Source organism: Podarcis gaigeae (assembly GCF_964106915.1).
Source record: "Podarcis gaigeae genome assembly, chromosome: Z".
NCBI lineage: Eukaryota > Metazoa > Chordata > Lepidosauria > Squamata > Lacertidae > Podarcis > Podarcis gaigeae.
Window position 1 is genome coordinate 50,020,833 of NC_139691.1, and position 27,841 is coordinate 50,048,673.

Here is a 27,841-nt window from a genome sequence, read left to right on the forward strand (position 1 = left end):
CACCATCTCCAACTCCTCGAAAGATTCCATCAACAGTGTCTCCGAAAAAATTTACACATCACTTGGGAAGACAGGTGAACTAATATCAGTGTACTGAAAGAAGCAAAGCTCACCAGTGTTGAAGCAATGGTTCTTCAACATCATCTTTGTTGGACTGGTCCTGTTGTGCGGATGCCTGATGATCGTCTTCCAAAGCAACTACTCGATTCTGAACTTAAAAATGAAAAGCTTAATGCTGGTGGTCAACAAAAGAGGTTTGAAGACTGTCTCAAGGCAAATCTTTAAAAAAAATGTAGTATAAACACTGACAACTGGGAAACACTGGCCTGCGAGTGCTCCAGTTGGAGAACAGCCTTTACCAAAGGTGTAATGGCCTTTGAAGACACTCAAACTCAGGACACAAGGGAGAAACGTGCTAAGAGGAAGGCATGCTTGGCAAATCCACACTGTGATCAACTCCCGCCCAGAAACCAAACGTCCCCACTGTGGAAGGATGTGTGGATCCAGAATTGGCCTCCACAGCATAGCTGTCAACCATCCCTTATTTGGTAGGAAACTCCCTTATCCCAGTGCCGTTTCCCACTGCTGTCCCGGATTGATGATTCCCGTAAATTTCCTGGGTTTCAAAGGAAGCAGCTCCTCTCCCTCCCTCCCTCCCTGAGTCCAGCTCAGCCTCTCCGACCCTTCTCCATGCCACCGCCGGTGGCAGCAACAACTACACCCCACAGCCGCGCACTGCTCCGCAGCATCTGTCTCCCACCCAAGCCCGGGCCCACCGGGCAACAGCCCCCTGTGGCCCGAGCCCCCATGTCTTTCTCCTCTTCCTCTTCATTGCCTCCTTTCTCCAGCGGCAACAGAGGTGGCGACAGCAGCAAAAGCGCCACCACCACCACCACCACCCCGGCCCAAATACATCACCCCGTCAGTTTCCAGGATCCCTCAGTCCCTTCGCTTCAGGGAACGATAGTGGCTCAGCGAGAATCCCCCCCTCCTCCTCTCTCCTGTCAGTGACAGGAACAAACCAAGCCCGCCCTGAATGCACAGGGGGGTTTGCAATCTCCACCCCTGCTCCCCCTTCTCCTCCCTCCTGTCTAACGCAGCCGTGCAAGCCTTTCCAGCTGCCTCTGCGCGCCTAGGGTGCTTTCACTTTCAAAGAAAAACCCCACAGGCCACGCACCGTGGTTGCGGGGTGGGTGAAAGAAACCTGAGCCAGGAGGAGCAGCAGTCTCCACCCCGCCGGGGAGGGAGGGGGCTAGCAGCAGCAGCCCGATGTCCTCCCTGCCCTCTCGCCTCTCCCGGTGGGGCTGCAGCTGCCCTCAGCTCGCGGCGGAGCTGGAGAGACCGTCCCCTTCCTCTCTCCCTCCCTAGGAAGTGTGGTGGGGAGAGATGAGCGAGCGCGGAAGAAGCGAGAGGCAGAGGGCATGGCGAAAGGAAGGCTTGCGGGGAATGAGGGGAGCTGGGCAGTCCCACTTCATGCTGGTCACAACCACCGCTTGAGGCTTGGTTTGGCTGCTGGTTGACTAACATCCCTTATTCGGGCTGCTGATCCCTTATTTTTGAGGCTGCTGGTGCCTTATTTTCAAATCTGTAAGTTGACAGCTATGCTCCACGGTCACTTACGGACTCACTATTAAAACCGTGTTTATGAAAGACAATCTTACTTGGCTATGAGGGATCGCCAAAGAAAAAGAAGATTAAATATGTATTCTGCCCTTTTTCTGTGGATCTCATGTATCTGCATGCGTAAAAGAAGACATGGATATTTTCACATGCATAAAAATGGATGTGGCACTGAGGTGGCACAAATCTTCTCAATGGTTGGTCAATGTTTGTTTGTTTGTTTGTTTGTTTGTTTGTTTGTTTGTTTGTTTGTTTGATTTATATACTGCCCTTCATCAAAAGATCTCAGAGTGGTTCACCAGACGAAAATAAACATTATGTGTTTCCAGTGAAGATCATGGGGCAGCCAGCAACCCCAGCCTTGGGTTCTCCAGTAGCCCAATAATCACCCTTAGTAGACATACCTGTGGAGGGTAAAGGAGGTCCAAAGAAGGTGTATGGAAATGTGGTGGAAGTTGCACATCAAAGGGACATTAAAGCTGAGGTGGCTTTTCCTGGGGACCCTTCAAATGTGAACCACTTAGTTGCTGTTTTATTATATTTTTTCAATGTAACTTCAATCTCACTTCAGACAATCCCTTAAGCATCTTAAGTGGAGACTCCACTATCTGGACTGAATGGTCCAAAGTTGGCTCCCAGTATCAAGTAGAAGCAGATCCTCATCTCCAGTATACAATGGCATCACCACCACAGACAGCCTATGTGCAATACTACAATTCCCAATCCAGGAGGGTCCCATCTAGTCTTAAAACTGCTGACTCTGACCTGGGTCTCACATTTTGAGAACCTGTCACTCTGACAGAGTTGTTTCTTCGGCCACTTGACTCCTGTCTGTGGTCTCTGAGCCACCACCTCCAACAGCTTCCTTGATAGCTCTCCATAGCAGTCCTTTGTTTGTCCCCACTCCTCTTTCTTTTTGTTTATAGCTCATTATGCTCTGTACACTATGTCACTGTGCCCTTTTAGTGCAATTATACTGAAGAAATATAATGCACTAGCGGAACATTTTATTCATCCGTGGCTGAGCTCCAAAAAGCTAAGTGACAAAGATGTTACTTCCACTCTGGAAAATACACCGTAATTTTTACTTGCTTTTACAAAACCAGCCCGAAAGGAGAGGGAAATGCACACAGAAATTTCATACTTTCCTACAAGGAAAAAGATCAACCAGTCTCACCCTTTAAAGAAGCACTTACATTTTATGATAAATCAATAGATTTAACTTTTTCTTTTTTTTAAAATAGAAGCAATGCAATTATATTTTTGTGCATATCTAAAAACAAACAAAAATGCCCTTCTATACCTATCAGGCTCTAGGATCAGGCATTATTTTGGGGGTGGGGTGAGAGGAGCTGGAAATCAGTACAAGAAATCCAGAAGCAGGCCTGTGCCCAAAATGAGGCAGGGGTTAGTGTTGTGTATTGAGTCAAAGGATTTTATATCTGTATTATTATCGCCTGTATTGCATTAGGGTAAAGTAACTGCCTTTTGGTTCCAGAGGGTACAGCTACTATTGGTTCATTTAAGCTGCTGTATTTGGATCCTCTGTCTTATTGGTTTCCTCCAAAAGGCAGGACTGTGATTGCCTGATATTGTTCCCTCCAAAATGTATCCTTCTAGCTACTTCCCTGTCCCTATAAATGTAGCTCTCCCCTCCTCAAGTCTCAGTCTTGTTTGCTTTAATAAAGAAGTGTTACTAGAGAACTGTCTCCAGCATATTATGTCAAGAGAGCTGAAATCACAAACCCCACGTCACAACAGTTAGGATCCAAGCCAGCAATCAAGGGAGAGGGAAATAGGACACATCTTGACACAAGAGAGGACTAAGGAGCAAGCTTTGAGGCTAAGGCTTTAGAAGACCTTGATGCAAGCTGACAATCTCAGACGGTCTGTGGGTCTATGAGACAGTCCTCCCCCACCCTGGGAGTCTCCCTGGGCTAATTATCCCCATATCAACCCTGAATTACCGGCATGGCTGGGGTCCGATCATGTGGGAGTCAGCCATTTCTCAACACCGGAAACAGGAAGCCTGTTTGCTGATATTCTTGATCAGGTAATCCAGGAAATTAAATCTGCTCCACTTCCAATATTTAGTATCCAGCTTGATGAATCTACAGTCGTTGCAAACTGTTCACAGTTACTGGTTTACATGAGGTAACGTAATGATGGTGACTTTAAAGATGAGTTTCTTTTTTGCAAACCTCTTGAAATGACAACTATTGCACGTGATGTATTTGACACAGTTGGTTCGTTTCTGAAAGAGCATAAGATCTCTTGGGAAAAGGTTTGTGGTGTTTGCACAGATGGTGCTCCAGCTATGCTAGGATGTCGATCTGGATTTCAACGTTTGGTACTGAGTCACCAAAAGACATCAGAACTCACTGTATGATTCATCGGCAAATATTAGCAATGAAGACGCTGCCACAAGAGTTACAAGAAGTAAAAAAAGCATCATAAGTTCTGTCAATTTTGTAAAGGCAAGCACTTTAAACAGTCAACTGTTTTCACAACTGTGCAACGAGTTGGATGCGCCGAACAATGCTCTGCTATTTCACACTGAAGTGAGATGGTTGTTGAGAGGAAAAGTTTTAAAACGTGTTTTTGAGCTTCGTGATGAACTCACAACTTTTTTAATCAGAAAGCAAGACCGCAGTTCGAAGCACTTTTCAGCAATAAAAGTGAACTGCAGAAAATAGCTTACTTGGCTGACATCTTTGCCATCTTGATTGAGTTAAATTTATCACTGCAAGGACCAAATGCAACATGCCTTGATTTGTCTGAAAAGATCCAATCATTCCAAATGAAACTTCAGCTTTGGCAAAAAAAAAATTGGATGAAAATAAAATTTACCTGTTGCCTACCTTATCTGCTTTCTTTGAGGAACATGACATTGAACCAGACAAAAGGATTACAATGATAATTTCTGTGAAAGAACACTTGCACATGCTTGCAGACGAAATTTCGTCATACTTTCCAAATCTACCTGACACCCCATTTGCACTTGCCAGACGCCCATTCACAGTCAAAGTTGAAGATGCTCCTGAGACAGCACAAGAGGAGTTCACTGAACCTATTAACAGCGATGCAGCAAGAACTGATTTCTCTACAATGCCAGTTACAAAATTCTGGATCAAGTGTTTGCAGTAATATCCTGTTCTGTCTGAGACTGTGTTGCGCCTTCTTCTTCCATTTCCAACAACATATCTTTGTGAAACAGAGTTGCTTGTTGGTTATCAAGTCTAAGTACAGAAGTAGACTTCTTGTGGAAGATGATATTCGTTGTGCTCTTGCAAAGATTGCCTTGAGAATTTCTGATCTGGTGAGAGAAGCAATCTCAACCTTTGCACTGATGTTGGCTTTTTACGCATACTGTGGCAAAATGTAGTAATGTAGTTTACTGTTGTTATATTAAGACTGTTACCCATGCTACACCATGCTTCAAGACAAAATTTCATTTATTTGTAATTAGAAATAAATATTTCACAATATATAATTACATATTGTTTTTGTGATTAATCACTATGCTTTAATTATGTTCAATTTGTAACAATAAAATACATCCTGCATATCAGATATTTACATTACGATTCATAACAGTAGCAAAATTACAGTTATGAAATAGTAGCGAAAATAGTTTTATATTTGGGGGTCACCACAACATGAGGAACTGTATTAAAGTGTCACGGCATTAGGAAGGTTGAGAACCACTGTCCTAATCCCTCTCACTCCCAGCATGAACGGACCATCAGTGGGTACCACTATGGTTTGCTAAAGGCTGATCAAGCACCTGTATGAAAGTCAACATGGTCAGAGGCTAAGAAGAAACACGCAACAAATGCACATACTGTATCTTTCCAACCATTGTTTTGCAATGGTCAAATATGCAAATATGCTGCTGGAAATGCATTTTTCAAGCCTGTATCAGTTGGTGTAAGTAATACATTTTCACCTCTTGTGTTTTAATTTGCTTTTCTCAAATACTAGCTCCTTGTGGGAAAGAACAGCAGCATGTTGGGGGTGGGCACAAGGGGAGAAAGTAATTTTTCTTTTTAAGAAAAAGTGTGTGTGTGTGTGTTTTGTAAAACAGGGAAAGGGCTGATTCCCAAACCCGCATGGAACCTGCTCCATGCCATCCCAGGCAGATGCAACTGCTGCTCATCCTGGGTTGCAGCAATGCTCATGGCTTCCTAACTACATTATCTTGACATTTAGAAATATTGCTTAAGGAAGTAAAACTGGCACTTAGAGGGTTCCCAGATATTTTCTGATATGCAGAGCATCAGTGAAAACAGTGGGGTGTAATTAATTTTCAGAAGGAAGAAAACAAAGAAAGACAGACTCCTCTCTCATACATATATTTTAGCAACTAGGAAAATGCACACTTTCAATTCATGAAGATACAAGGATATCCACCACAAAGACAAGAGAATCCCATCAGACAGGTGTTACTGTGGTGTTGTCAAGACCCACATTTTAGCAGCTAAAGGCTGAAACTGACGGCACTCCCCTGCTCTCATGCTTTGGTTCTTAGTCGAGTTGAGAAGCCAATTCTGGGACAGATACACAGTTCATGGTCTTGGCTCAGCTGACCTTCTCATTCTAGAGCACCTTTGAATTTCTTTTTAATATTCTGATGTTGGCTGAAGGGAAGTGATAATCTCAAAGCTCTGGAAGGCACCAGACTGGGAAAAACCACTACGTTCTCTGACACTTTGGGGAAACCTTTTCTTTCAGGCAGGCAAAAGGAAACATTTACGGTATGTTCTTGGCTTTGTGCTTCCAAATTTATCAAAATACTGCCATTCCAGACTTTTGGGGAAACTCTGGGATTTCTCATTTGGCAAATAATGCAACTTAGACCAAAAGAAGCTATGGACTTCAAAAACTCACCTCTGCCCTTTTACGTGTTAACGACAGCAGACTATGAGAAGTTTTCCAGGAAATAAATTGCCCTTTTGATGGCAGAAAGAAGAGATACTAAAGACAGGTCCCTGCAGATGGCCAGCTGTTGTGAAATGCCCTATATGCCATTTCATTTATGAGGAAATGAATTTGTGTCTATATTCTCTGGCTGTGTTTATCATTTCCCCTCCCCTAAGCAACAATGTGCTTCCCCTCCCCCTACACATGTAAATAAGATTTCCTCATCTTATGAATCATAGAATCATAGAGTTGGAAGAGACCACAAGGGCCATCGAGTCCAACCCCCTGCCAAGCAGGAAACACCATCAGAGCACTCCTGACATATGGTTGTCAAGCCTCTGCTTAAAGACCTCCAAAGAAGGAGACTCCACCACACTCCTTGGCAGCAAATTCCACTGTCGAACAGCTCTTACTGTCAGGAAGTTCTTCCTAATCTTTAGGTGGAATCTTCTTTCTTGTAGTTTGGATCCATTGCTCCCTGTCCGCTTCTCTGGAGCAGCAGAAAACAACCTTTCTCCCTCCTCTATGTGACATCCTTTTATATATTTGAACATGGCTATCATATCACCCCTTAACCTCCTCTTCTCCAGGCTAAACATGCCCAGCTCCCTTAGCCGTTCCTCATAAGGCATCGTTTCCAGGCCTTTGACCATTTTGGTTGCCCTCCTCTGGACACGTTCCAGTTTGTCAGTGTCCTTCTTGAACTGTGGTGCCCAGAACTGGACACAGTACTCCAGGTGAGGTCTGACCAGAGCAGAATACAGTGGCACTATTACTTCCCTTGATCTAGATGCTATACTCCTATTGATGCAGCCCAGAATTGCATTGGCTTTTTTAGCTGCCGCGTCACACTGTTGGCTCATGTCAAGTTTGTGGTCAACCAAGACTCCTAGATCCTTTTCACATGTACTGCTCTCAAGCCAGGTGTCACCCATCTTGTATTTGTGCCTCTCATTCCCCCCCACCCCAGTGGAATACTTTACATTTCTCCCTGTTAAAATTCATCTTGTTTGTTTTGGCCCACTTCTCTAATCTGTCAAGGTCGTTTTGAAGTGTGATCCTGTCCTCTGGGGTGTTAGCCACCCCTCCCAGTTTGGTGTCATCTGCAAATTTGATCAGGATGCCCTTGAGTCCATCATCCAAGTCGTTGATAAAGATGTTGAATAAGACCGGGCCCAAGACAGAACCCTGTGGCACCCCACTAGTCACTCTTCTCCAGGATGAAGAGGAACCATTGATGAGCACCCTTTGGGTTCGGTCAGTCAGCCAGTTACAAATCCACTGAGTGGTAGCATAGTCAAGACCGCATTTTACCAGCTTCTTTACAAGAATGGGACGCAGGTGGCGCTGTGGGTTAAAGCCTCAGCACCTAGGACTTGCCGATCGAAAGGTCGGCGCTTCAAATCCCCGCAGCGGGGTGCGCTCCCGCTGCTCGGTCCCAGAGCCTGCCAACCTAGCAGTTCGAAAGCACCTCCGGGTGCAAGTAGATAAATAGGGACCGCTTACCAGCGGGAAGGTAAACGGCGTTTCCATGTGCGGCTCTGGCTCTGGCTCTGGCCAGAGCAGCGATGTCACGCTGGCCACGTGACCCGGAAGTGTCTCCGGACAACGCTGGCCCCCGGCCTCTTGAGTGAGATGGGCGCACAACCCCAGATTCTGTCAAGACTGGCCCGTACGGGCAGGGGTACCTTTACCTTTACCTTTTACAAGAATATCATGGGGCACCTTGTCAAATGCCTTGCTGAAATCAAGGTAGGCTACATCCACTGCGTTCCCTTCATCTACCAGGCTTGTAATTCTGTCAAAAAATGAGATCAGGTTCGTCTGACATGACTTATTTTTCAGAAATCCATGCTGACTATTAGTGATCACAGCATTCCTTTCTCACAGACTGTTTGCTTAATGATCTGCTCCAGAATCTTCCCTGGTATTGATGTCAGAGTGACTGGGCGGTAATTATTTGGGTCCTCTCTTTTCCCCTTTTTGAAAATAGGGACAACATTTGCCCTCCTCCAGTCTGCCGGGACTTCGCCTGTTCTCCAGGAATTCTCAAAGATGACTGCCAGTGGTTCTGAGATCACATCTGCCAGTTCTTTTAATACTCTTGGATGCAGTTCATCTGGCCCTGGAGACTTGAATACATCTAGACTAGCCAAGTATTCTTGTACTATCTCCTTAGTTATTCTGGGCTGTGTTTCCTCTGCTGAATCATTTGCTCCAAATTCTTCAGGTCGGGCATTGTTTTCTTTATCGGAGAAGACTGAGGCAAAGAAGGCATTGAGGAGTTCAGCCCTTTCTGTGTCCCCTGTTTGCATTTCACCATCTTCTCTGAGTGACCCCACTGTTTCTTTGTTCTTCCTTTTGCTACGAACATACCCATAAAAGCCTTTTTTGTTGCTTTTAACCTCTCTAGCAAGTCTGAGTTCATTCTGTGCTTTAGCTTTTCTGACTTTGTGTCTACACGTGCTGGCTATTTGTTTGAATTCCTCTTTGGTGGTTTCCCCCCTTTTCCATTTTTGTACACATCCTTTTTAAATCTTAACTCAGTTAAAAGTTCTTTAGATAGCCACCCTGGCTTCTTTAGGCACCTTCCATGTTTCCGTCTCATTGGTATTGCCTGACGTTGCAGAACCGAGGGCACCGATTCATTGTCTGCTCACTTGGCAGAAATGTGCAGATTCTCGCTAGATTAGGACCTCAGGCATCTCAGGCATCCCCGACGGCACCTGCTCCTTCAGCCGTTGCAGACAATCCTCCACCTTACCCTAAGATTTCACCCCCATCGCAACCTTGCCAACCCCTCCCTACGCCTCAGCCCACATCCACCCCCCCATCCCTCCTTTGCCTACCCCAGCCCCTGCGTGCTCTTCCACTGGAGCTGTACGCGCCGCGCTTTCTCAAGCTAGGCAGCAAGGGCACCCCTCCTTAGAGGAAGAGGCTGGATGGGCGGGGGAGATGCCATCTGCTTTCCCTATCTCCTATACCAACCCAGGCACTGCGCAACAACAGATAATGTATGAGGGGCTTCCTTATTCTATTCTAAGAGAATTAAGGAAAGCCATTACTGATTCTGGCCTCAAATCTTCTTATGTGCTGGGGATGCTGGAGGGGATCGCAAATGGTTACACAATGCTACCTCAAGATTGGAAGGATTTGATGCGCATGCTTTTATCTCCTGCTCAGTATGTAGTTTTTGAAAGCGAATTTAAGCATAGCGCAGCAGCTCTGGCTGATCCACAGCATGCAGCCGCTCAACTCTTTGGTGCTGGTCTGTATGATACTATACCAGCACAGGCGCAATTGACACCTTTGCATTTTAGTCACACCGCGACCTGCGTGCAACGCGCCTTTCGGAAAGTCCCTGTCTCAGAGCAACCACTGAGCTCCTTTGTTAATATTAAGCAACAACATTCGGAGCCTTACCATCAATTTATTGATAGATTGAAAGAATCAATCAATCACCAGGCAGATTGATGACCCTACAGCTCAAAATGAATTGATGAAAAAATTGGCTTTCGAAAATGCTAACACCGACTGCAAGAAGGCATTGCAGTCAGTTGTACATCGCCCCAAATATGACCTGGCCGATATGATTCAAACCTGTGCAGATGTAGGAAGCCAGAGCCATGCGATGTCTTTGCTTGCCGGTGCCATCCAAGCTGGCAATAAACCAACAGGCAACTACTTTAACTGTAAGCGCCCAGGTCATTTTGCTAAACAATGCAGAGCCCCTGGCGGATAATACCCCCATCTTCGTAAAAAAGAAAAGTGGGAAATGGAGATTTGCTTCTGTGTCTCATTTCCTGCCTTAATATAAATTCCATGATAGTGCTCATTTTCAGTGTTTTGTTTTTGCCCCTTTCTGCTTCCGCTCCTAATAGCAGTGATTCCACACCAATAAATGTGTGGGAATCTTTTGCAAAAACCCTCAATGTTTCTTCCTTTTGCCTAACTCAACAGGTATCAATAGGTGAAATCCTTGGCTCTTGCCTTATCCCTGTTTGCCATGACCCTTTTGATATGCAAAAGGATACCTGGTTTTATTCATCCCTACCCCAAAATGATTCTCTTCGCACCCTTGGTTATTCCGGTTACCATCACTGGAGTAACCAACTGCGCCGATGCCCATCTCTGGCAATTGATTTGTTGACCCCATACGTGGCCTCCTTTAATGCCACTTGTGCCTGTATGGTCAATTGCACAAAAACCAACTGTGTGAAAATGGGCAAGGATAATAATTTTAACTGCTCTAATTATGTAAACATTTCATATATATATAAATATACAGAGCTGCCTGAAGGCTGGTTCTGGTCGTGCCCAGGTTACACATTCAATTATATTCCAGCAAACATTAGCCATGGCACACCTTGTTGCTTAAGCCGTTTGTCCATCATTTTACCCAAGAAGCATCATTTATCCCGCTCTCGATATCGATGCTCTGTGGAATTGACTAATGATTGTGATGATTCTGTTTCTATTGAAGGCTTTCCTTCAATAGTAAACTTCAGAAGAGCATGATCACTCGCGCCTAATGATTCTTCCACTTCTACCCCACTAACCAGGTCATCAACATTGGTTAGGACCAGATCTAAAATGGCTGTTCCTCTTGTTGCTTCTCCCACTTTCTGGACAATGAAGTTGTCTGCAAGGCCAGTGAGGAATCTGTTTGACCTTATGCTCTTGGCTGAGTTTGACATCCAACAAATATCCGGGTAATTGAAGTCCCCCATTACTACTATCTCCCTTCCTTTTGCATGCTTGGCCATCTGTTCCAGGAAGTCTTTGCTCAGTCCATATTAAATATACTGGCTCAGTTGAGTCATTGGAAATTAGGCTAGGAAATCTGGAACAAGCAACAACATGCTCACTCCTTAAAAAAGGAGTCCTTCCTGTTACGGAAAAATCTAGGTGTGAGGCTGCTCAGTCCCCCAGCTGGTCGGGCAGTGCTCGTGGGTCCCTGCGGAATAAAGAAAGGAGTCCAGCCACCAACCGGAGCAAATAGCTGTAGACCAAGTTTATTGTGCAACAGGTTCAAAGAGGAATTTTGAACCCCGAGGATGGGGTGACAAGGACTTTTAAAGGTCCTTGTCACCCCATCCTTGACAACCATATGTCAGGAGTGCTCTGATGGTGTTTCCTGCTTGGCAGGGGGTTGGACTCGATGGCTCTTGTGGTCTCTTCCAACTCTATGATTCTATGATTCTAGGTTTCTATCTTATCCCAGCATTCAGTTCGTTGAGCATCATCACTACATCATTGCTACATCAGAAAAGGGGAGGGTTATACGTGATTAACACAGGAGGAATGTGTTGGGGCGACAGGCAGATACAGGATATGTATTGGGAAGAACATTCTAAGCACCTACTACAAAAGGACAATAGAACTTTGGTTTGCATAGTCTGCCACCTGGGCACGGCCAGAGGAGTGCCTTTGCCCAGCGATTGACACCTATGAGTACCTTCCTGTGAATACATGACCTCCCACTTGAGGGATTATGGTGGGGACCAAATGGCTTCCAAGTCCTTGGTCAATGAAGCAAATGGGCGGTGGAATGAAGGAAACTGGCAAAGGAGTTGATTTTATATTATTTTTAAAGCTAGGTAACTTCCCTGAGCTGTCAAGTCAAAAGGATATGTTTTTTGCATAATATTTGTAACATTTAAATATGTCCCCCCGCCCCCGTAATATCCAAAACATTCCCTACCCCCACCTAGGACACCATCAGCTATAAGGCAGGGTGCTGAACTACAACTCCCATCGGCCCCAGCCAGCATGGCCAATGGCCAGAGATGATAGCAGTTCCAATTCAGCAACATCTGTAAGGTCCAAAGGTCCATATCCCCTGCTGTAAGGGGCTCAAGCAGACCAATTCACTACCTGCTCCATTGCCCAATTTTATTTTCCAACATTCTGGTGGCTCTTGGAGGTCACTGAATGTGTTCAGTTCTCATTGCAGGGGATTATCACCTTTGGGTTCCTTAATCTTATGTTCCATACTTCCGCATACCTCAGTATCCACGTAAGCCTGGCAATACCACCCTCTTGCTTCTCTTTAGCCATCCTTTGGCATGTTGTAAACAAAAATGCACCAGTCTTGTTGGCACTCTGCCACTTGAGTTTGGCATTAGGGGGAACCTGCCTTCTCCTTCTTTTTCCTGCTTTAAATGAAAAAAACCCAAGAGGGCATCCATAGTCAGAAAAAAATGAGAACATGTCTCTGTAATGTGGAGAGAGGGGAGGGAGAGGGAAGGTCCTTTACAACACTTCTAAAGTCTGGACTTTATAATAATACTGGAAGCCAGAAGCATAAAAGCCTCTGAGAACAAATCCATTATTTGTAGCAGTTCAGGACAGTTGTAATGGAATGTGCACTCTGTTGGAATAATGAATTTCTTTCCCCAACCTTTATTTATTATTTTTAAGTCCTGTGCTTTGCCTTCCAAATGGAACTCTGCAGCCTATAAAGGCTTGCAAGAACACCAGGAAGGAAAAAAAAGGTGGTGGAGTCTCCTTCTTTGGAGGTCTTTAAGCAGAGGCTTGACAACCATATGTCAGGAGTGCTCTGATGGTGTTTCCTGCTTGGCAGGGGGTTGGACTCGATGGCCCTTGGGGTCTCTTCCAACTCTATGATTCTATGATTCTATGATTCTATACATTTTAGACAGGCTTGGCTTTCCTTCAGGCTCCCTGGAGAAGAGGTTTAAGGCAGCAAAAACTACTTTGCTGGAGGAGACGAAAGATCCATCTAGACCAGGTACTCTCCCCACAACAGCAGAAAGGTGGTGATGATTTGTTAAACTTATCACTTGCCTTTATATATATACAGAAAGTAATTCAAAGAGATGTACAACAACAACAAAAAATATGTAACACATATGTTAAAAGGAGCATAAAAGACAAATTGGAAAGAACAATCATCTGTAATCTTGCAACTTCTCTCTGGCTTCTCAAGGAAGTAGCTCCCTGGTATGCAGAGAAGACACATCCAAAACACAGCTTCCTTTTTTAATGTTGGGCATCACAAGCTGCCAACTGGGAGGAGAATTCACATTCTATAGCCAGATTGCTTAAATGACGCTGCAAGCTGAGGGATAACAGAGAGACTTGGTAATCTGCTTCCTCTGGCCATCCTTCTTCCTTAGACCAAGACCAGTTGATACTCCATGGCAACAATGAATTGCTTAAATGATTGCTTCCAAATTCTCCAGCTCCAGCATGCATCCCAAAAAAAGGGGCCTTTACCTACTGGGACAATTATCAGTTGGCTGGAGCCAAAGATCTCCTTGCAAAATCACTTCAGAAATGGAGACCAGAATTTTCAGCTGACAAAACAAGCCATCATGAATCAGAGAGGAGCAAGATCATTTCAGGGGTCCAATCAGCTAACCAGAGAACCAGAGGAAATAAACCCAGATGAGGAGATATGAACATAAAGATATGAACATAAAGAGGATGACCCTAGAGCCGTGGAAGAAGAGCATGGTGTTATCATGCAACTCCTGCCTCTTTCACTAATAAACTCCACAAACAATGACAGCCTCCATGCTCCCAAATGTCATATCAACACCTGTGAACTCAGTCAACACTAGACTTCAAGTGCCTAGCATCTCAGATTTATAAATTTTAAAACGGCAACTCAACTTGCCAGACTGGCTCGCTCAGGGCACTTTTAGAAAAAGGGGGAACTTGTTGGTTGCAACCTGGCATCCTTTCATGGACTTTGTCAACAAGCACAAGGACATCTGCCCAACAACAGCACACATGTCATCTTGGACTGGCCCCAATTGTAACACAGATATAGCTTAAAGATTTCTGATATTCCATTCTGCCCTCCCCATTCCCCCCAAAGCTCATTTACCATCCTCCTCTCCTTTCTATTTAAGCATATCAAACAGAACCACCACAGTTGACACTTTGCTGACTTAACAGTCATGATTATTTATGTTGTGTGTTATAAAGTTCAATAAAAAATATTTGGGGGGGGGGGAGTGGGAGGTCTTTATGGACCAGGTTGCTTGGAAAGAGAAAGAGAGTGTTGGGGCAAGGGGAGAGACCCAACCTTCGCTTGCTTATTTAGAAAGATAGAAGCAGAGAAACACTAGTGATGTCTTTGATCAGGGTCAGCAAACTTTTTCAGCGGGGGCCGGTCCACTGTCCCTTAGACCTTGTGAGGGAACTGGACTACATTTTGGAAGAAAAAAAATGAATGAATTTCTATGCCCCTCAAATAAGAAGAAGAAGAAGAGTTTGGATTTGATATCCCGCCTTTCACTCCCCTTCAGGAGTCTCAAAGCGGCTCACATTCTCCTTTCCCTTCCTCCCCCACGACAAACACTCTGTGAGGTGAGTGGGGCTGAGAGACTTCAGGGAAGTGTGACTGGCCCAAGGTCACCCAGCAGCTGCAGGTGGAGGAGCGGAGACGCGAACCCGGTTCCCCAGATTATGTGACTGCCGCTCTTAACCACTACACCACACTGGCTCTCCAGAGATGCGTTTTAAATAAAAGGACACAGTCTACTCATGTAAAAACACACTGATTCACGAACAGTTCACGGGCTGGATTTAGAAGGCAATTGGGCCGCATCCGGCTCCCAGGCCTTAGTTTGCCTACCCATGTCTTTGATATACAGCAGGTAGCCAGGTGAAAAAGCCAAATGCCACCTGGAGCAATGTCAAGTTCATTATGATATACAGTGGTACCTCGGGTTAAGTACTTAATTTGTTCTGGAGATCTGTTCTTAACCTGAAACTGTTCTTAACCTGAAGCACCACTTTAGCTAATGGGGCCTCCTGCTGCCGCTGCGCCGCCAGAGCCCGATTTCTGTTCTTATCCTGAAGCAAAGTTCTTAACCTGAAGCACTATTTCTGGGTTAGCAGAGTCTGTAACCTGAAGCGTATGTAACCTGAAACGTATGTAACCCAAGGTACCACTGTAAAAGGTAACAGATAATGATTACAAGTATTGAGCCTGGGGTTGCTGTAGAAAATAAGCAAGAATAGAAGTCTTGACAGTAGCAGTGATGGGATCAGCAGCAGAGGAGGAAGAAACTGGCAGTATAGTGATCACATGCAAACTATTTGGGGCTATTTAATGAAATCCTCACATCTTGTCACAGGCTGGAAGTAACAATAAAGGTAAAGGGACCCCTGACCATTAGGTCCAGTCGTGACTGACTCTGGGGTTGCAGCGCTCATCTCCCTTTACTGGCCAAGGGAGCCGGCGTACAGCTTCCAGGTCATTTGGCCAGCATGACTAAGCCGCTTCTGGCGAACCAGAGCAGCGCACGGAAATGCCGTTTACCTTCCCGCTGGAGCGGTACCTATTTATCTACTTGCACTTGCTTTCGAACTGCTAGGTTGGCAGGTGCAGGGACCGAGCAACGGGAGCTCACACCGTCGTGGGGATTCGAACCGCTGACCTTCTGATCAGCAAGCCCAAGGCTCTTTGGTTTAACCCACAGCACCACCTGCGTCCCTCGGAAGTAAAAGTATTTTGTCTTAAACAATTGAAGCTGGTCTCTTGGAGTAATCGGCACAAGTAATCTGGTTACCAGAAGAAAATAATTAACACCTCCTGGAAAAAAATGGCTTGGGGCCCTAATTCCACTACGGAATGGTGAAGCTCCCAGGGCCACTGGCATGATAATTCCTGAGCGCCCTCTCCAGTGCTGTGGGGTCTGTTTTGCTGATTTTTTACTGTTTTGCAGTGTGGAGCGGTGATCAATGAAATGGTCTGGGAGAGGGCATAAGTGGCACAAACTTTACCCAGGAGCTGACTGAGCAGGTGTTCAGGCTCATAATCAGACCTTTGAAACAGTAAATAAGTAAATAAGCAGAACCCGGTCAAGAATGGCAGCCATAGGGACAGAATCTTAAAATGCCTTAGCAACAATTCCAGCTTTAAAAGCGAATTCTTGAGCTCCAGCAATTAGCAGTTTTATCATGTGATTTTTCTGCACCACACTCAGCCACCAGTGGGAGGTTTGGTGCTGCCTGGCTCATTGGTTTTACTATTCCTCTCTAGTGGAGGAAAATGCTACACTGAATGTCCAGGGGGCACTGGGGGAGCAACAGAAGTTGTCTAAAATTATTGTTCCTTGTCATGCAAATTTCATCAAAGCAAAAACAAACTGGAGGTTTGTAGGAAGTGGAAGTGCCCGATAGCCCAGTCTTCCAGCTGGCTTTGTCTTCTTTTTCTCTCCCCCCCTTGGGCACTGTGGCATTTGCCCATTCCTTGTGATTTTGTTTGTACAGGGGGGTGGAAATAGTTAATATAGATTGACCAATGAGAAAGCTCAGAGGTGGAGCCTACCTGGTTTTGAGGCTCAGCCCAGGGGTTTCACCATTGGGAGATAGAGGAGACAGAGCCAGTAAGACGAACATAGCAGTTGTGACAACCAGAGTGAGAGACAGGGATAGAACTGAGAGAGAAGAGTGTGACAGTGTGAGATAGTGTCACATCTAGTTAAGGGAATGCATCTGAGAAACCGTTCTGAATATATTTAAAACTTGTTTGTTCTTCAATAAACTTTAATCTTTGTTGTTTACAATCTGACTGAGACTCAGTATTTCACCAGAAGAAACCTGGTTGGTGGCAGCGGAAGAATAAAGCAGTGGTGTACAGGTCAATAGTCCGTGAAACGACCAGGGGCTCTGTACGAACGCCACAGGCACCCTCAAGACTTTGGCTTACCATGTGGCCATTATCCATTCCCATCCCTGCCATGAGAAGTACTGCTCTCCTTGGGCCAGAAGAGTTAGGTCCCAGGAGGAGTTCCCCAGCCAACCTGCCCATTCATGGGTCCTACTTAACACACATCTGTCCTCCTAAGCATTGAGAAGATTTGGCTAGTTCTGCTCTGAAAGTTAGGCGTGTTTGTGTTGCACCACTGCTGCTTGATTTTACTTGCAGAATGTTTAAAAGGTTGTGTTGGTTTGGTGAAATGCAGTATATAAATTTTATAAATGTTTGGACGGTTGAAGGTAAGATGCTGAGAACATTTTCTGTTTGGGCACAACTGCATCAGTTTGGGCTAATATAATGGGGGCTGGTGGGGCTGGGTTTTCTTTTAAGGATTTGTGCTTTCATTTCATTTTACTGCTGCTGCTCTGTAGGAATTGATTCATTTTAAATGGATTTTTATTTTTGTACTTAATCCTCCGCCTCCCATTGCTGCTTTGAGCTTTGCTGAAATGGCTACTATGCTTATTGAATTGGTTAGTGAGATGCTGCCTGTGTTATGGGAATGCTGTTATGTTTATGACCAGGGGCTGCCCCACTGCCTAGCCCTCTGCTCTCCCCCCCCCCCCCGCAGACACACACCTGACCAACCACCCCTTATACCCCATACACATTTTAGTGGAGGGGAAACAACTCCCAAGGGTCCGGCCAGATCCACGTGCTGCAGCTGCTTGGCTGCCTATCAGAAGCTATGTAGGCATGATGACACCTTACATTTTTATGCATATAGGAAGATATGAACTGTTACAGAAGTGGAAATACACTTTGTTACCTATCAGTTTCACAACAATTAATTATGGGATTTTTGTGGCAAGGTATCTACTAATTAAATTAGGAGGAAACTGCTACCTCTGCATGCAAATTTTGAAAGCCAAGTCCTCCCTCCACTCCTCAAGAGCAGTCTGGCATCAACTTGCTGCTTTAATGGAGGGATCATGTTCAATAGACTCTTCTCTTAGACCTTTGCATTTATGGGAAACGCAGCCATGTGTACTGGCTGACAGTGGCAGCAATGACGCTTATAATGTGCGGCTTCTTAGCAAATATTTAATTACCAATGGTGAGGAGGAAGGTGGTCCTCCCTTGCAGGGCTCATCTTTCATTGCTCTGTTAATCCTTTACAATTTATGCACTACACTGGAATATAATTGCAGGAAATAACCCAAGGTATATTTTAAAGCTTAACCACAGTTACTTGTTAAATATTGCTTCACTAAGCCTTCACACTTCGCATTCAAATTACATTGTTTTCAGCAATCTTTGAGGATGAGCCTATAAGGTAGGTCAGCATTATCCACATATTGCAAGGGGGGGGGGAGATGCTGAGAAATGTATTTACACTTTTATATCCAGTCTTTCTTCCAAAGAAATCAATGATTTCCCTCTGTCCATCATCTCTCTCCCTACACCCCTTTCATCTTCACAACAAACCATGCAAGAAAGATTAGGCAGAAGGGAGTTTGTCAGCTCCTAGGATTCTTTGCAGGGAGGGGATGTGTTTTAAGTGTAAGGTGTGTGCATAGCCAGAGAGATAGAGATGGAGAGAGACTGGTACAAAATCACTCAAAGTGCTTCAGGGCCAAGTGGGTATTCAGAACTGGATCTGCTTGGTCCTAGTCTGCCATACTAACCACTGAACCATTGTAGCTTGAGAGAAAGAAAGGGAGTAGGTTGCTTAATGCTAATGGAGACAGGGCACTATGGACAAGAGAACTCTTAAATACAACATAGCAACACCTATGAAGAGTCAGAATTAGTGGAGCGGTCACTCCTGCACCTAAGACAAAATCTCCCATTAGGCATCCCAGTTTGACTTACATTCTGTGTTATGTAAGGGATATCCAGTATCATATAACCAACATGCATATTGCACGAAGGAGTTAAGTCCATAGAATAAGTTGTCCAGCTAGGCTTAGCTAGGTCACATCCCCTCACCTCACCCAAAGAGTTTGGGTTACCAAACTCTTTGTTCTCTCCCTTTCCACCATGTGAACCCTACCAGTAAGGAGAGGCGTAGGAAGGGGGTGCAGGGGCTGCAGCCCACCCCAGGTGTCATGACTGAGGGGGTGACAAAATGGCAGGTGAGTGGGCAGCACACCTCGCACCCAGCGACAGCAGCTCTTCTGACCCAGCAGCAGAGAGCAGCCCTCCTCAGCCGTGGCAAGGCACACCCGACTGCAGCAGCTCCATTGCTGGGTCATCTCTGAGCCAGTGCACAGAGCAGGAGAAGAGTGAGCAGCAGCTTCCCTGCCCCTCTCCCACCCTGAACTGTGGCACGTGGGAGGGCACCCTCCGCACCTTGTGCCCCTCAGGAGCATGCCTGCCCTGGGCAGCGAAGGCATATGCTCCGCCGCTGCCAGTAAGGAGGTCTAAGCTGGAACGTGGGTGGAGCTGTGGTCTAACCCACTGAGCCTCTTGGGCTTGCCGATCAGAAGGTCAACTGTTTGAATCCCTGCGATGCGAAGAGCAATGGTTGTTCTGTTACAGCTCCTGCCAATCTAGAAGTTCGAAAGCATGCCAGTGCAAGTGGATAAATAGGTACTGCTGCGGTGGGAAGGTAACGGTGTTTCCGTGCGCTCTGGTTTCTGTCACAGTGTTCTGTTGTGCCAGAAGCAGTTTCATCCTACCACATGACCTGGAAAGCTGTCTGTGGACAAACGGCGGCTCCCTTGGCCTGAAGCGAGGTGAGCACCGCAAACCCATAGTCGCCTTTGACTGGACTTAACAGTCCAGGCAGAGCCGTCTTTCTCTTTGGGCTTACTGGTGCATTGCGCCAGGCTACAGGCCTCTCAGGGGCGCCCAGGCGAGTCTCGCCAGCTGCACCCTGCCACCTATATGGCTGGCGACAGTGGGGGAGGAAGGGGGGAGTGGTAAAGCATCTGAAAGCACCGGCACCCCCCCGGCAGGCCAGTGGGCATGCCAATTGGCAGCCCCGACGGGCAGGCGGATGGCACAGCTGTGCCAATCGGCAGCCCCGGTGGGGCTCCTTCCCTCCCAGCAAAGCAGCTCCTCTGTCCCCCTCCCTCCCAGGCTGACTCTCTGGCAAGCCAGCTGCCTCCCAGCCCCTCACCAGGCTCGGCTAAAAGAAGAGGACGGAGCCTCAGCCACCAAACAAAATCGCGGGTTGGGAGGCACACTTTGCCTCCCTCCTCCAGGTCATTTTCACCCACGGCATAGTCAAATTCACCTCAGCAAAAGAGCGTTCTTCTGCTTTAAATGTCCCGTTCAAACCTCAGTTTGAAGAAATGCATTTAGGGATGGCCTCCCCTTTCTGCTTCTTTCTCTCCTAGATCTCTCTGCTAGCTAGCATTTATATGTAGATCAGCTCCTCTCTCCCTCTCCCTTCCCTCCCGCACCTTGCAAACCCAAGATATGCATTTGTATTATTTAACATTCTTTGTTATTCTTTGTTATTGGGAACGCACTTCTTTGGGGGGGTCAAGTTTTGTAAGGACAGGTAGCAGAAGGCACCCCACCTATCAAGTCTTTGCTGGAGAGAAAATGTGTCTGAAGATCTGCATATGACCTTCTCTACCTGCCTCCCCTTTCTTCTTTTTCTTCTTCCCAGGAGGGGTGGTGGGTTAAAATGAGAAGGAGCTGGATTTGATTTGATCAGTGGCAGTTTATTAATCTTTAAATCCTACCTAAGATAAAATAGATCAGCCCTATAGATGGATATAGATAGATCCCCAGCCAAGCTCTCCTGGGCAGCCCTTGCCACTGTGGTCCTTCAGGTCCTTCGGCTCACCGGGTCTCGCCTGGTGAATGGGGCTTGGGCTACAGGGCACATGCCAAACTTTCTGTGGGATGGCCGCCCCTGGAGCCCTTTCCAGTGACTGCCACAGAGAAACCCATTTATTTATTTCTTGGAGTATTTTAATCATAAGATCACAGAACTGGACGGTTGGAAGGGACCCCGAGGGTCCTCTAGACCAACCCCCTCCAGCGCAGGAATCACAGCACAAGCATCTCTCACAAAACCAGTTTGCTCCATCTTCCCTGTGAACAGCCCTTCAGATAGAACAACAGAACCATTCACAGAGTTGGAAGGAAACCACCAGGGTCATCTAGTCCAGCCCATCTAGTCTTTTGCCCAACATGGGGCTTGAAACCACAACCCTAAGAGTAAGAGTCACATGCTTTACTGACTGAGGTTTGCTTAAGTTTCCTGTTTTCTTGGTGGTGTCAGGAAAGGGGGGGCACCGGAGGGATCTTTGCACCACAGCGCCGGCTATGCTTAAGAGGGCCCTGCTTCCAGGGCTCCTTTAACCTTTACCTTACCTAAACTGGATCCTCCAAGCTTGGACTGTGTGGCTTAAGGAAATCACCTTGTGTTTCTATACAAATAATTTACACTTACCTAAATTATACTGCCTGTCTTTTCTTGAAGTTGTTTGGAAAAGCACATGAATCCGACCTTTAAAGGATTTCTAAGGAAACAATTTTAAACCTACCTAATATGTGATCTCTTTCTATGCTGCAGGACATGGAGAATTTTTGAAAAAACATAGAAGGGGCTATTTTAAGGGTCTAACAACCTATATTTCCATGCTTTACTTTGCTGAATGATTTGTGATTTTAAATCTGTGTTGGGCTCCCCCACCAATGAGTACTTGCCCCAAATCTGGATCTAGGCATCCAGGGAAGCCTCCTTTCATTTTACCATATGTGTTTTTCCTTTTAACCAAACAAAACCAACATTACATGTGTAACAGGAAACCACAGTATGACAGGAGTCCTGCTGCGTCGGACCAACAGAACTTGTCCAAACTGCCACCAGGACTAATGTTTCCAGGCACCTTAAAAAAAGACAACATGCTCCCTCCCTCTCCAGGTAGCTAATATTCTGAGACGGAAGGCTGCTGAACTTGAATGTTCCATTTTGCCATCTGTTTGCCTAATCCTTATTAGCTGCTGATTAGCAAGTGGGGGGTTACAGTTAACCTGTTATGCAAAGGAGTATTTTGCTTTTGCCTACCTGAAATCTACTGCCACCATCACTGGGCAACCCACACGTTCCAGCAAAGTGAGTGAGGTGCCCTCCCCACCAGTTCCTCTCCACATCTGTCACACTTGGTAGCCCCCCCCCCCCCGAGCACCACCCTTGTTGACACAGCACAACACAACTGAGAAGCAAATTGTGGCCTGCCATAAAGAATTATGCTGGATATTTGGAGCTTCTTTGTTTTGTACTTGAGAGAGGGAGATTTTTCAGGAAGGCCTCTCTACACAACATGCACTTCTCCATAAAGTTCCAGTTACAGATAGGTAGCCGTGTTGGTCTGCCATAGTCATAGTTGTATCTGAAGAAGTGTGCATGCCCACGAAAGCTCATACCAAGAACTGACTTAGTTGGTCTTTAAGGTGCTACTGGAAGGAATTTTTTTTGTTTCTCCATAAAGTGTTACTTAATTCTTCAAAAGACAGAAGAAACACTTTTTAAAAAATGAGTGTTAGTGTCAAACCTGTCATTCCAGCTAACTGCCCATATGGAAACTCAACAAGAGATTTGCAGTGCATTATGTTTTATATGTGATTTAATTGATTTTTTTAGTGGAACAAAGCTCTTTTGTTTTACATTATTCAGTAAACAGACCTCCCATCATGTTCCAATTGCAAGAAGAAGAAGAAGAAGAAGAAGAGGAGGAGGAGGAGGAGGAGGAGGAGGAAGAAGAAGAAGAAGAAGAAGACAATTGAGTGAGCCACTTAAAACCTGCTTCAGAATGAAGCAATGACTTTGGAGATAAAATTTACTCATTTGGAGGCCTCAGGTATGAACAGATTTGTCAAAGCATCACTTTTAAAGCATTAAAAAACGTATACCAGAGCAATGTAAAATGTAGCCAGTAAACATGCCAGGCTTTGATGTTAGATTTGTACTAGAGGCTTTTTCATAAAAAGAAAACCTAGGATGTAGAATGATCAATTCAGAAAGCTGCCTAGACTGTAGGTGAGTTTTCCTACACAGCTGGCAGAAAAATGTGGTCCAAGGACATGCATTTGGCAACCAGCAAAGGGCCTTGCACAAAACAAAACCTTTTTTGTTTTATTTTTTTCCCTTTTAAGCTTCCTGGTATCTCCATGCAGAGCAAGAGCCCTTTTTTTCCTGGGTTGCCTCTTCTACAGCAAAGGGTGGGTACCCTAGTCAACTGGCCAGTCAAATATCCCTCCAGGCCCAGAATGCCACCATGCAGGAGGAAGCATCCCTTTCTAACTCTCTCCAGAAAAGTTGGCAGGCAGGCGTGTGTTCTGCAAAGATCCAGTGAAGTGTTGGGTGCAGGTCCAGAAAATACTTATTATTTTTATTTATTAAACTTGTATACTGCCCTTCATCCGTAGATCTCAAAGTGGTTGATGAAAGACTAAAAATATTTGTTTTAATTTCCTTGCAATTCCTCAACTATATGCAACCAAATCTTTTTTAAAAAATCAGTCAAATGTCCAACCCACTGATATTGCGTTGACACCAGCACTGGTTCAACTACCCAGCCAGATAGTTAAGTCCGATACTATTTACTTTCATCTTGTGTTTGGATTGGTTCCTGACATTGCTTCCAGCTACAAAACTCAGGTTGAAACACACAAATTAATCAGCACAGTAAACAGAGAGGCCTTTATACATCTTTAAATAAATAAAAAAGAACATTGGCTGTTTTGGAATGGCAGCCTTTTGCTAACATGGAACAACTCTACTGTATATCATTTCGAAATATGCAGCACTCTCAGACCTGTGCAAGCAGAGGGGGGCTCCTTTCTTATTGACTAGGAACATTAATTGGCCATCGCCCAGATTTACTGAAGTTCTCAGCCTATACAGATAAAAGAGCCTATTGCAATCCACAATGAGCAAGTAAACAGAGAAACATTTAATGCTCAACAGTTCCAGTTGCTTACTGGAACTGCGGGCTCTAATTCCTGGGCTGTGTTCCATTTTTGCAAGCACAACATAATTACCACTTCTTGGATACCTGTTTCATTATAAGAATGCTATCTGTAACAGCAGTGAAGAGGAGAAATGGAACAGTACCAGGTTCCATGAACCCTCAAACGCTGCAGTCCCTTAAGGCATGTAAGTCGGAAACCTTTCCTCTCAACACTAAGTGCTTCACTATCTCAGGTCCAAGCACCAATTAAAGGCTTAGCAGGGCTCTGGGAGTAAAGGCAACCCCAGCAGTAACCAAGTCTCCCAAGTCAGATAAGAATCTCAGCTCTGCTTTCAAGATTTGAAGGGATGTTTTAATTCCACTGAATGTTTTATGTACCTGGAAATCCAAACAGGCAAGAAATATGTTATCAGGCTGGTCCTCTAAGGAATTCTCTCAAACACACACGCTTCTAGAGCATTAGCTGCCTGGGATGCAACACCATCTTTCATTTGGAAATCTGACTGCATTTTGCAGTTAAATGGCAGCCTAATAGTTTCAGTCTGCAAAAGCTTCCATACCTGAGTTCTAAAATCAGTTTCCAAAGGTGATGGGGCAGGGAATGGAAATGAGAGCAAATGAAGCTTAGGGAACCAGATCATAATAACTCTTGGAGCAGCTACTTTTGTTAACAACACTGAATGCACGGTTATGAGCAAGGAGTGGGATTCACTTGCCTGTCTTTGCACCCATCAAGCTGGAGAAATGTGCTTATGAAAGGGCCACCTGTGCCATCAGCATTGGTTCCCTCTCTCCCTGTCTCCCTCCCTCCCCTCCAACTGTCCCCTGGCAAAAGCAGAGGGCAGAAAGGAAGATGTGCAGGATTCTCCTTGAACTGCTTCCATTCTAGCAGCTCCTTAGAAGTGGCAACTAAGAAACAGTGCCTAAATTTGCTCATTTCCTCTGCCATCTTTGTCTCTGTGTCTTTCTGGACTGAAAGCCCAAGCATGGGGACTGTCTTGCTTTTATTGAGCTGCAAGCCATCCTGGGTGTCTTCTTTGACTGGAGAGAGGAGTGGAAAATATTTAAATAACTAGGCCTGGTTGAGCATCTTGAACCCCACAATGGCCAAGCAGATATCTCCAGGAAGCTCACAAGCAAGACATGAAGGCAAGGGCCTTTTTCTGCTGTTGACTCTTCTCCCAGCACCTGCTACTTAGATGTACTGGTATATTGCCTTGGAGCACACAAGCTAATTGCTAGAAGATGATTTAGCCTCCAGGAAGGTATCAATTCCCTCTTAAAGCCATTGGCCATCACTTCATCCTCCACCAGTAAATTCCACAGGTTTTGTGCTGTGTGCTTCTTTCCCCTCCTCCACACCTCCTGAATTTACTGTTAATCAATTTTGTTGAACTTCCAGGTTCTAATAGGCGGGAAGAAAAATCTTCTTATCCCACCTTCACCCCAACAATCACAGATTTATCAACCTCTACTAGGCCCCCACCATCAACAATCTTTTTTCCAAACTAGACAGCCACAACAGGCTTCTCATGGGGGAGCAGCCTCCTGATCACATCAGTTACCTTTTTTCTGCACTTTTTCCAGCTTTTCTGAAATGAAGAGAGCAGAAACGGCCATTCCTGGATCAGGATAGACCACGGTTGCCTGTGCATTGATAATATCAGGGCTGGCTTACTGCTATGCACTTTATGTGAAGCTATCCTTGGGGATGCAGAATGCACTGGCAGGATTGCCTGTGGATGCTTATACCTTGGTCAGACCTTTGGGCCTATCTAAATCAGTGCTATCTACTAGAATTGGCAGTGGTCTTTCTCAGCCTCACCCAGAGATGCCAGGAGTTAGACCTGGAACTACTTCCCCTTCCTGTGAAATACAGAGCTGGCTCAGAAATGCTTCCCTGACAGATGAGGTCTTCACTCCTGAGCAGTGTTAGAAATTCAGTTATATAAGCTGGGCACCAAATGGCTCCTTAAACCAGGGTTACAGTCACCAAAACAGAATGTCTAGTTGCCATTTTGAGGCCAGACGACTTTTGAGTTCCAGAAATTCATTCTGATTGTGCAGATGGATAGAATTTTACAGGATGGGGTATTAGTGTGTGAAAACAGGGAAAATCCAAGGATCCCCGGGCATGGTGGAGATGGCAGGTGCCATTCTGGTGCCCAGTCATCTTCACTTGGTTGCAAGTGGCCAGTAGCCAGATGGAAAAGGCACCTGGTGCCCAGCAAATTCCAAACGATGCTCCTGAGGTCTACTCAGGTGGAGGAAAAAGTTAAGGAAGAACCAAGTGTGCTCTGGAAGTAGGAAGGGGAAGGGGTGCCCAAGATGATATAAGCCTCCAAATTTCTCTTGGGGGGGGGGAGACTGTGGGAACCCTTATAGGTAGGCTATTCCATCTGCCTTGCCCAAGGAGGGGGGAGCTGCTGTTTAGGTACCTACTTGAATTCATACTGAATTTCCTGTGCATTGCACCAAAAGGAGTAAAGGTGATGAAACTAGGCTGCAGAGTACAGAAATTCCACCTATTCCTGTAATTTCTTGAATCACATGGGTATTGATTTAAACTGGTTCCAAATTTACAGGATATATTAGGACCAAACCTCCAGTCTTTCCTTGGTAAAAAATCAAATTGTCCTATTTAAAGGGTAACACATTTGATATTTTGAAATCATAAAGTGAAGACAGAATGTGATTTTAATAATGCAAATCTATTAGCAACCACCTTAACACTTCAGTTAAACTGCAGTCTATCTCTTTGTAAATGTTCTCTTGCTTGTTTGTTTTTTAAATTGCTTCAGGGTCATAATTTTCAGCATCTACTTTTGGAACACCTTGTTTTTTAAAATCATTCTTTAATGTAATAGGTGGAACTTAGAATGCTTAAATCGCACTGTATTTTTTTTGTTAATAGTTTCACTGTATTTTTTTTGTTAATAGTTTGTGGCATTAACTACATTGCTCCTTTACAATGTTAAGCAGCCCTTCAGAGGGGCAGGCAGAGGCCAGCTGAGCATCATTCTGGTCCTTGCCTGGCTTGCTCTCCCTGCCAGCAAGTGGGTGTGTTTGCACAACAGCAGTTGCTTGACCTATGCAGCATCTGCCTGCAGGCAAGAGGTTTTCTGCTGCTGTGGGCTATTGTGGATGAAACTGGTGTGGAGGGAAAGCCCATGGCTTCTCCTCCAGGGGAAGAAGAATGGTTACAGAATCCACATCTACTTGTATCCAATGTGATATGGGGGTGACAAAATGTTTTTGAAACATGGAACCCCTCAACCCCCCCCCTTTTTAAAAATAAAAAATAATCATTATTTGAAGAAGATGCAATGGAAACTGTGCCACAAGATTGTGGACTTATTGTTTTATCTTTTTGTAAACCTCTTTGAATTATTTCTCTCTCTTTTTTACAACCACCCCCCACCCTCTTGCAAAGATCTTTCTTCGCCACAACTTGCCTTTCTTCAGTTTGGGGGGCGACAGCCCTAAAGAAAAACAACAAAAAGCACCAGCTTCCATTTTGCCTCCAACTTGTCTTGCCTGGTGCACCTTCTGAAGTTCAAAAAAATGCACCACAAGGTGCCATTTAGCTGCCATGCACTGCCAAGCAGGCGCAGCTGGATCACAGGCAACTTAGAAGTTCACTGGCTTCTGGGGTTTCTTGCTGAGCTTTTTC

At 45.3% G+C, this 27,841-nt stretch overlaps 1 protein-coding gene and 1 long non-coding RNA gene across 4 annotated transcripts in view; one reads left to right on the forward strand and one right to left on the reverse strand.

Annotated features, from left to right (window-relative positions):
* GPC3 (glypican 3) overlaps window positions 1-27,841 on the reverse strand; it is a 238,088-nt gene that overhangs the window by 153,047 nt on the left and 57,200 nt on the right. The window lies entirely within an intron of this gene.
* LOC310837060 lies at window positions 4,478-27,830 on the forward strand. 2 transcript variants are annotated; one of them, XR_014560391.1, is made up of 4 exons: window positions 4,478-4,939; window positions 22,000-22,118; window positions 22,872-23,055; window positions 27,602-27,830. It is a non-coding gene; the product is annotated as an uncharacterized lncRNA (long non-coding RNA). The 2 variants fall into 2 exon arrangements; XR_014560392.1 differs by lacking the exon at window positions 27,602-27,830 and having other exon boundaries at window positions 22,872-23,193.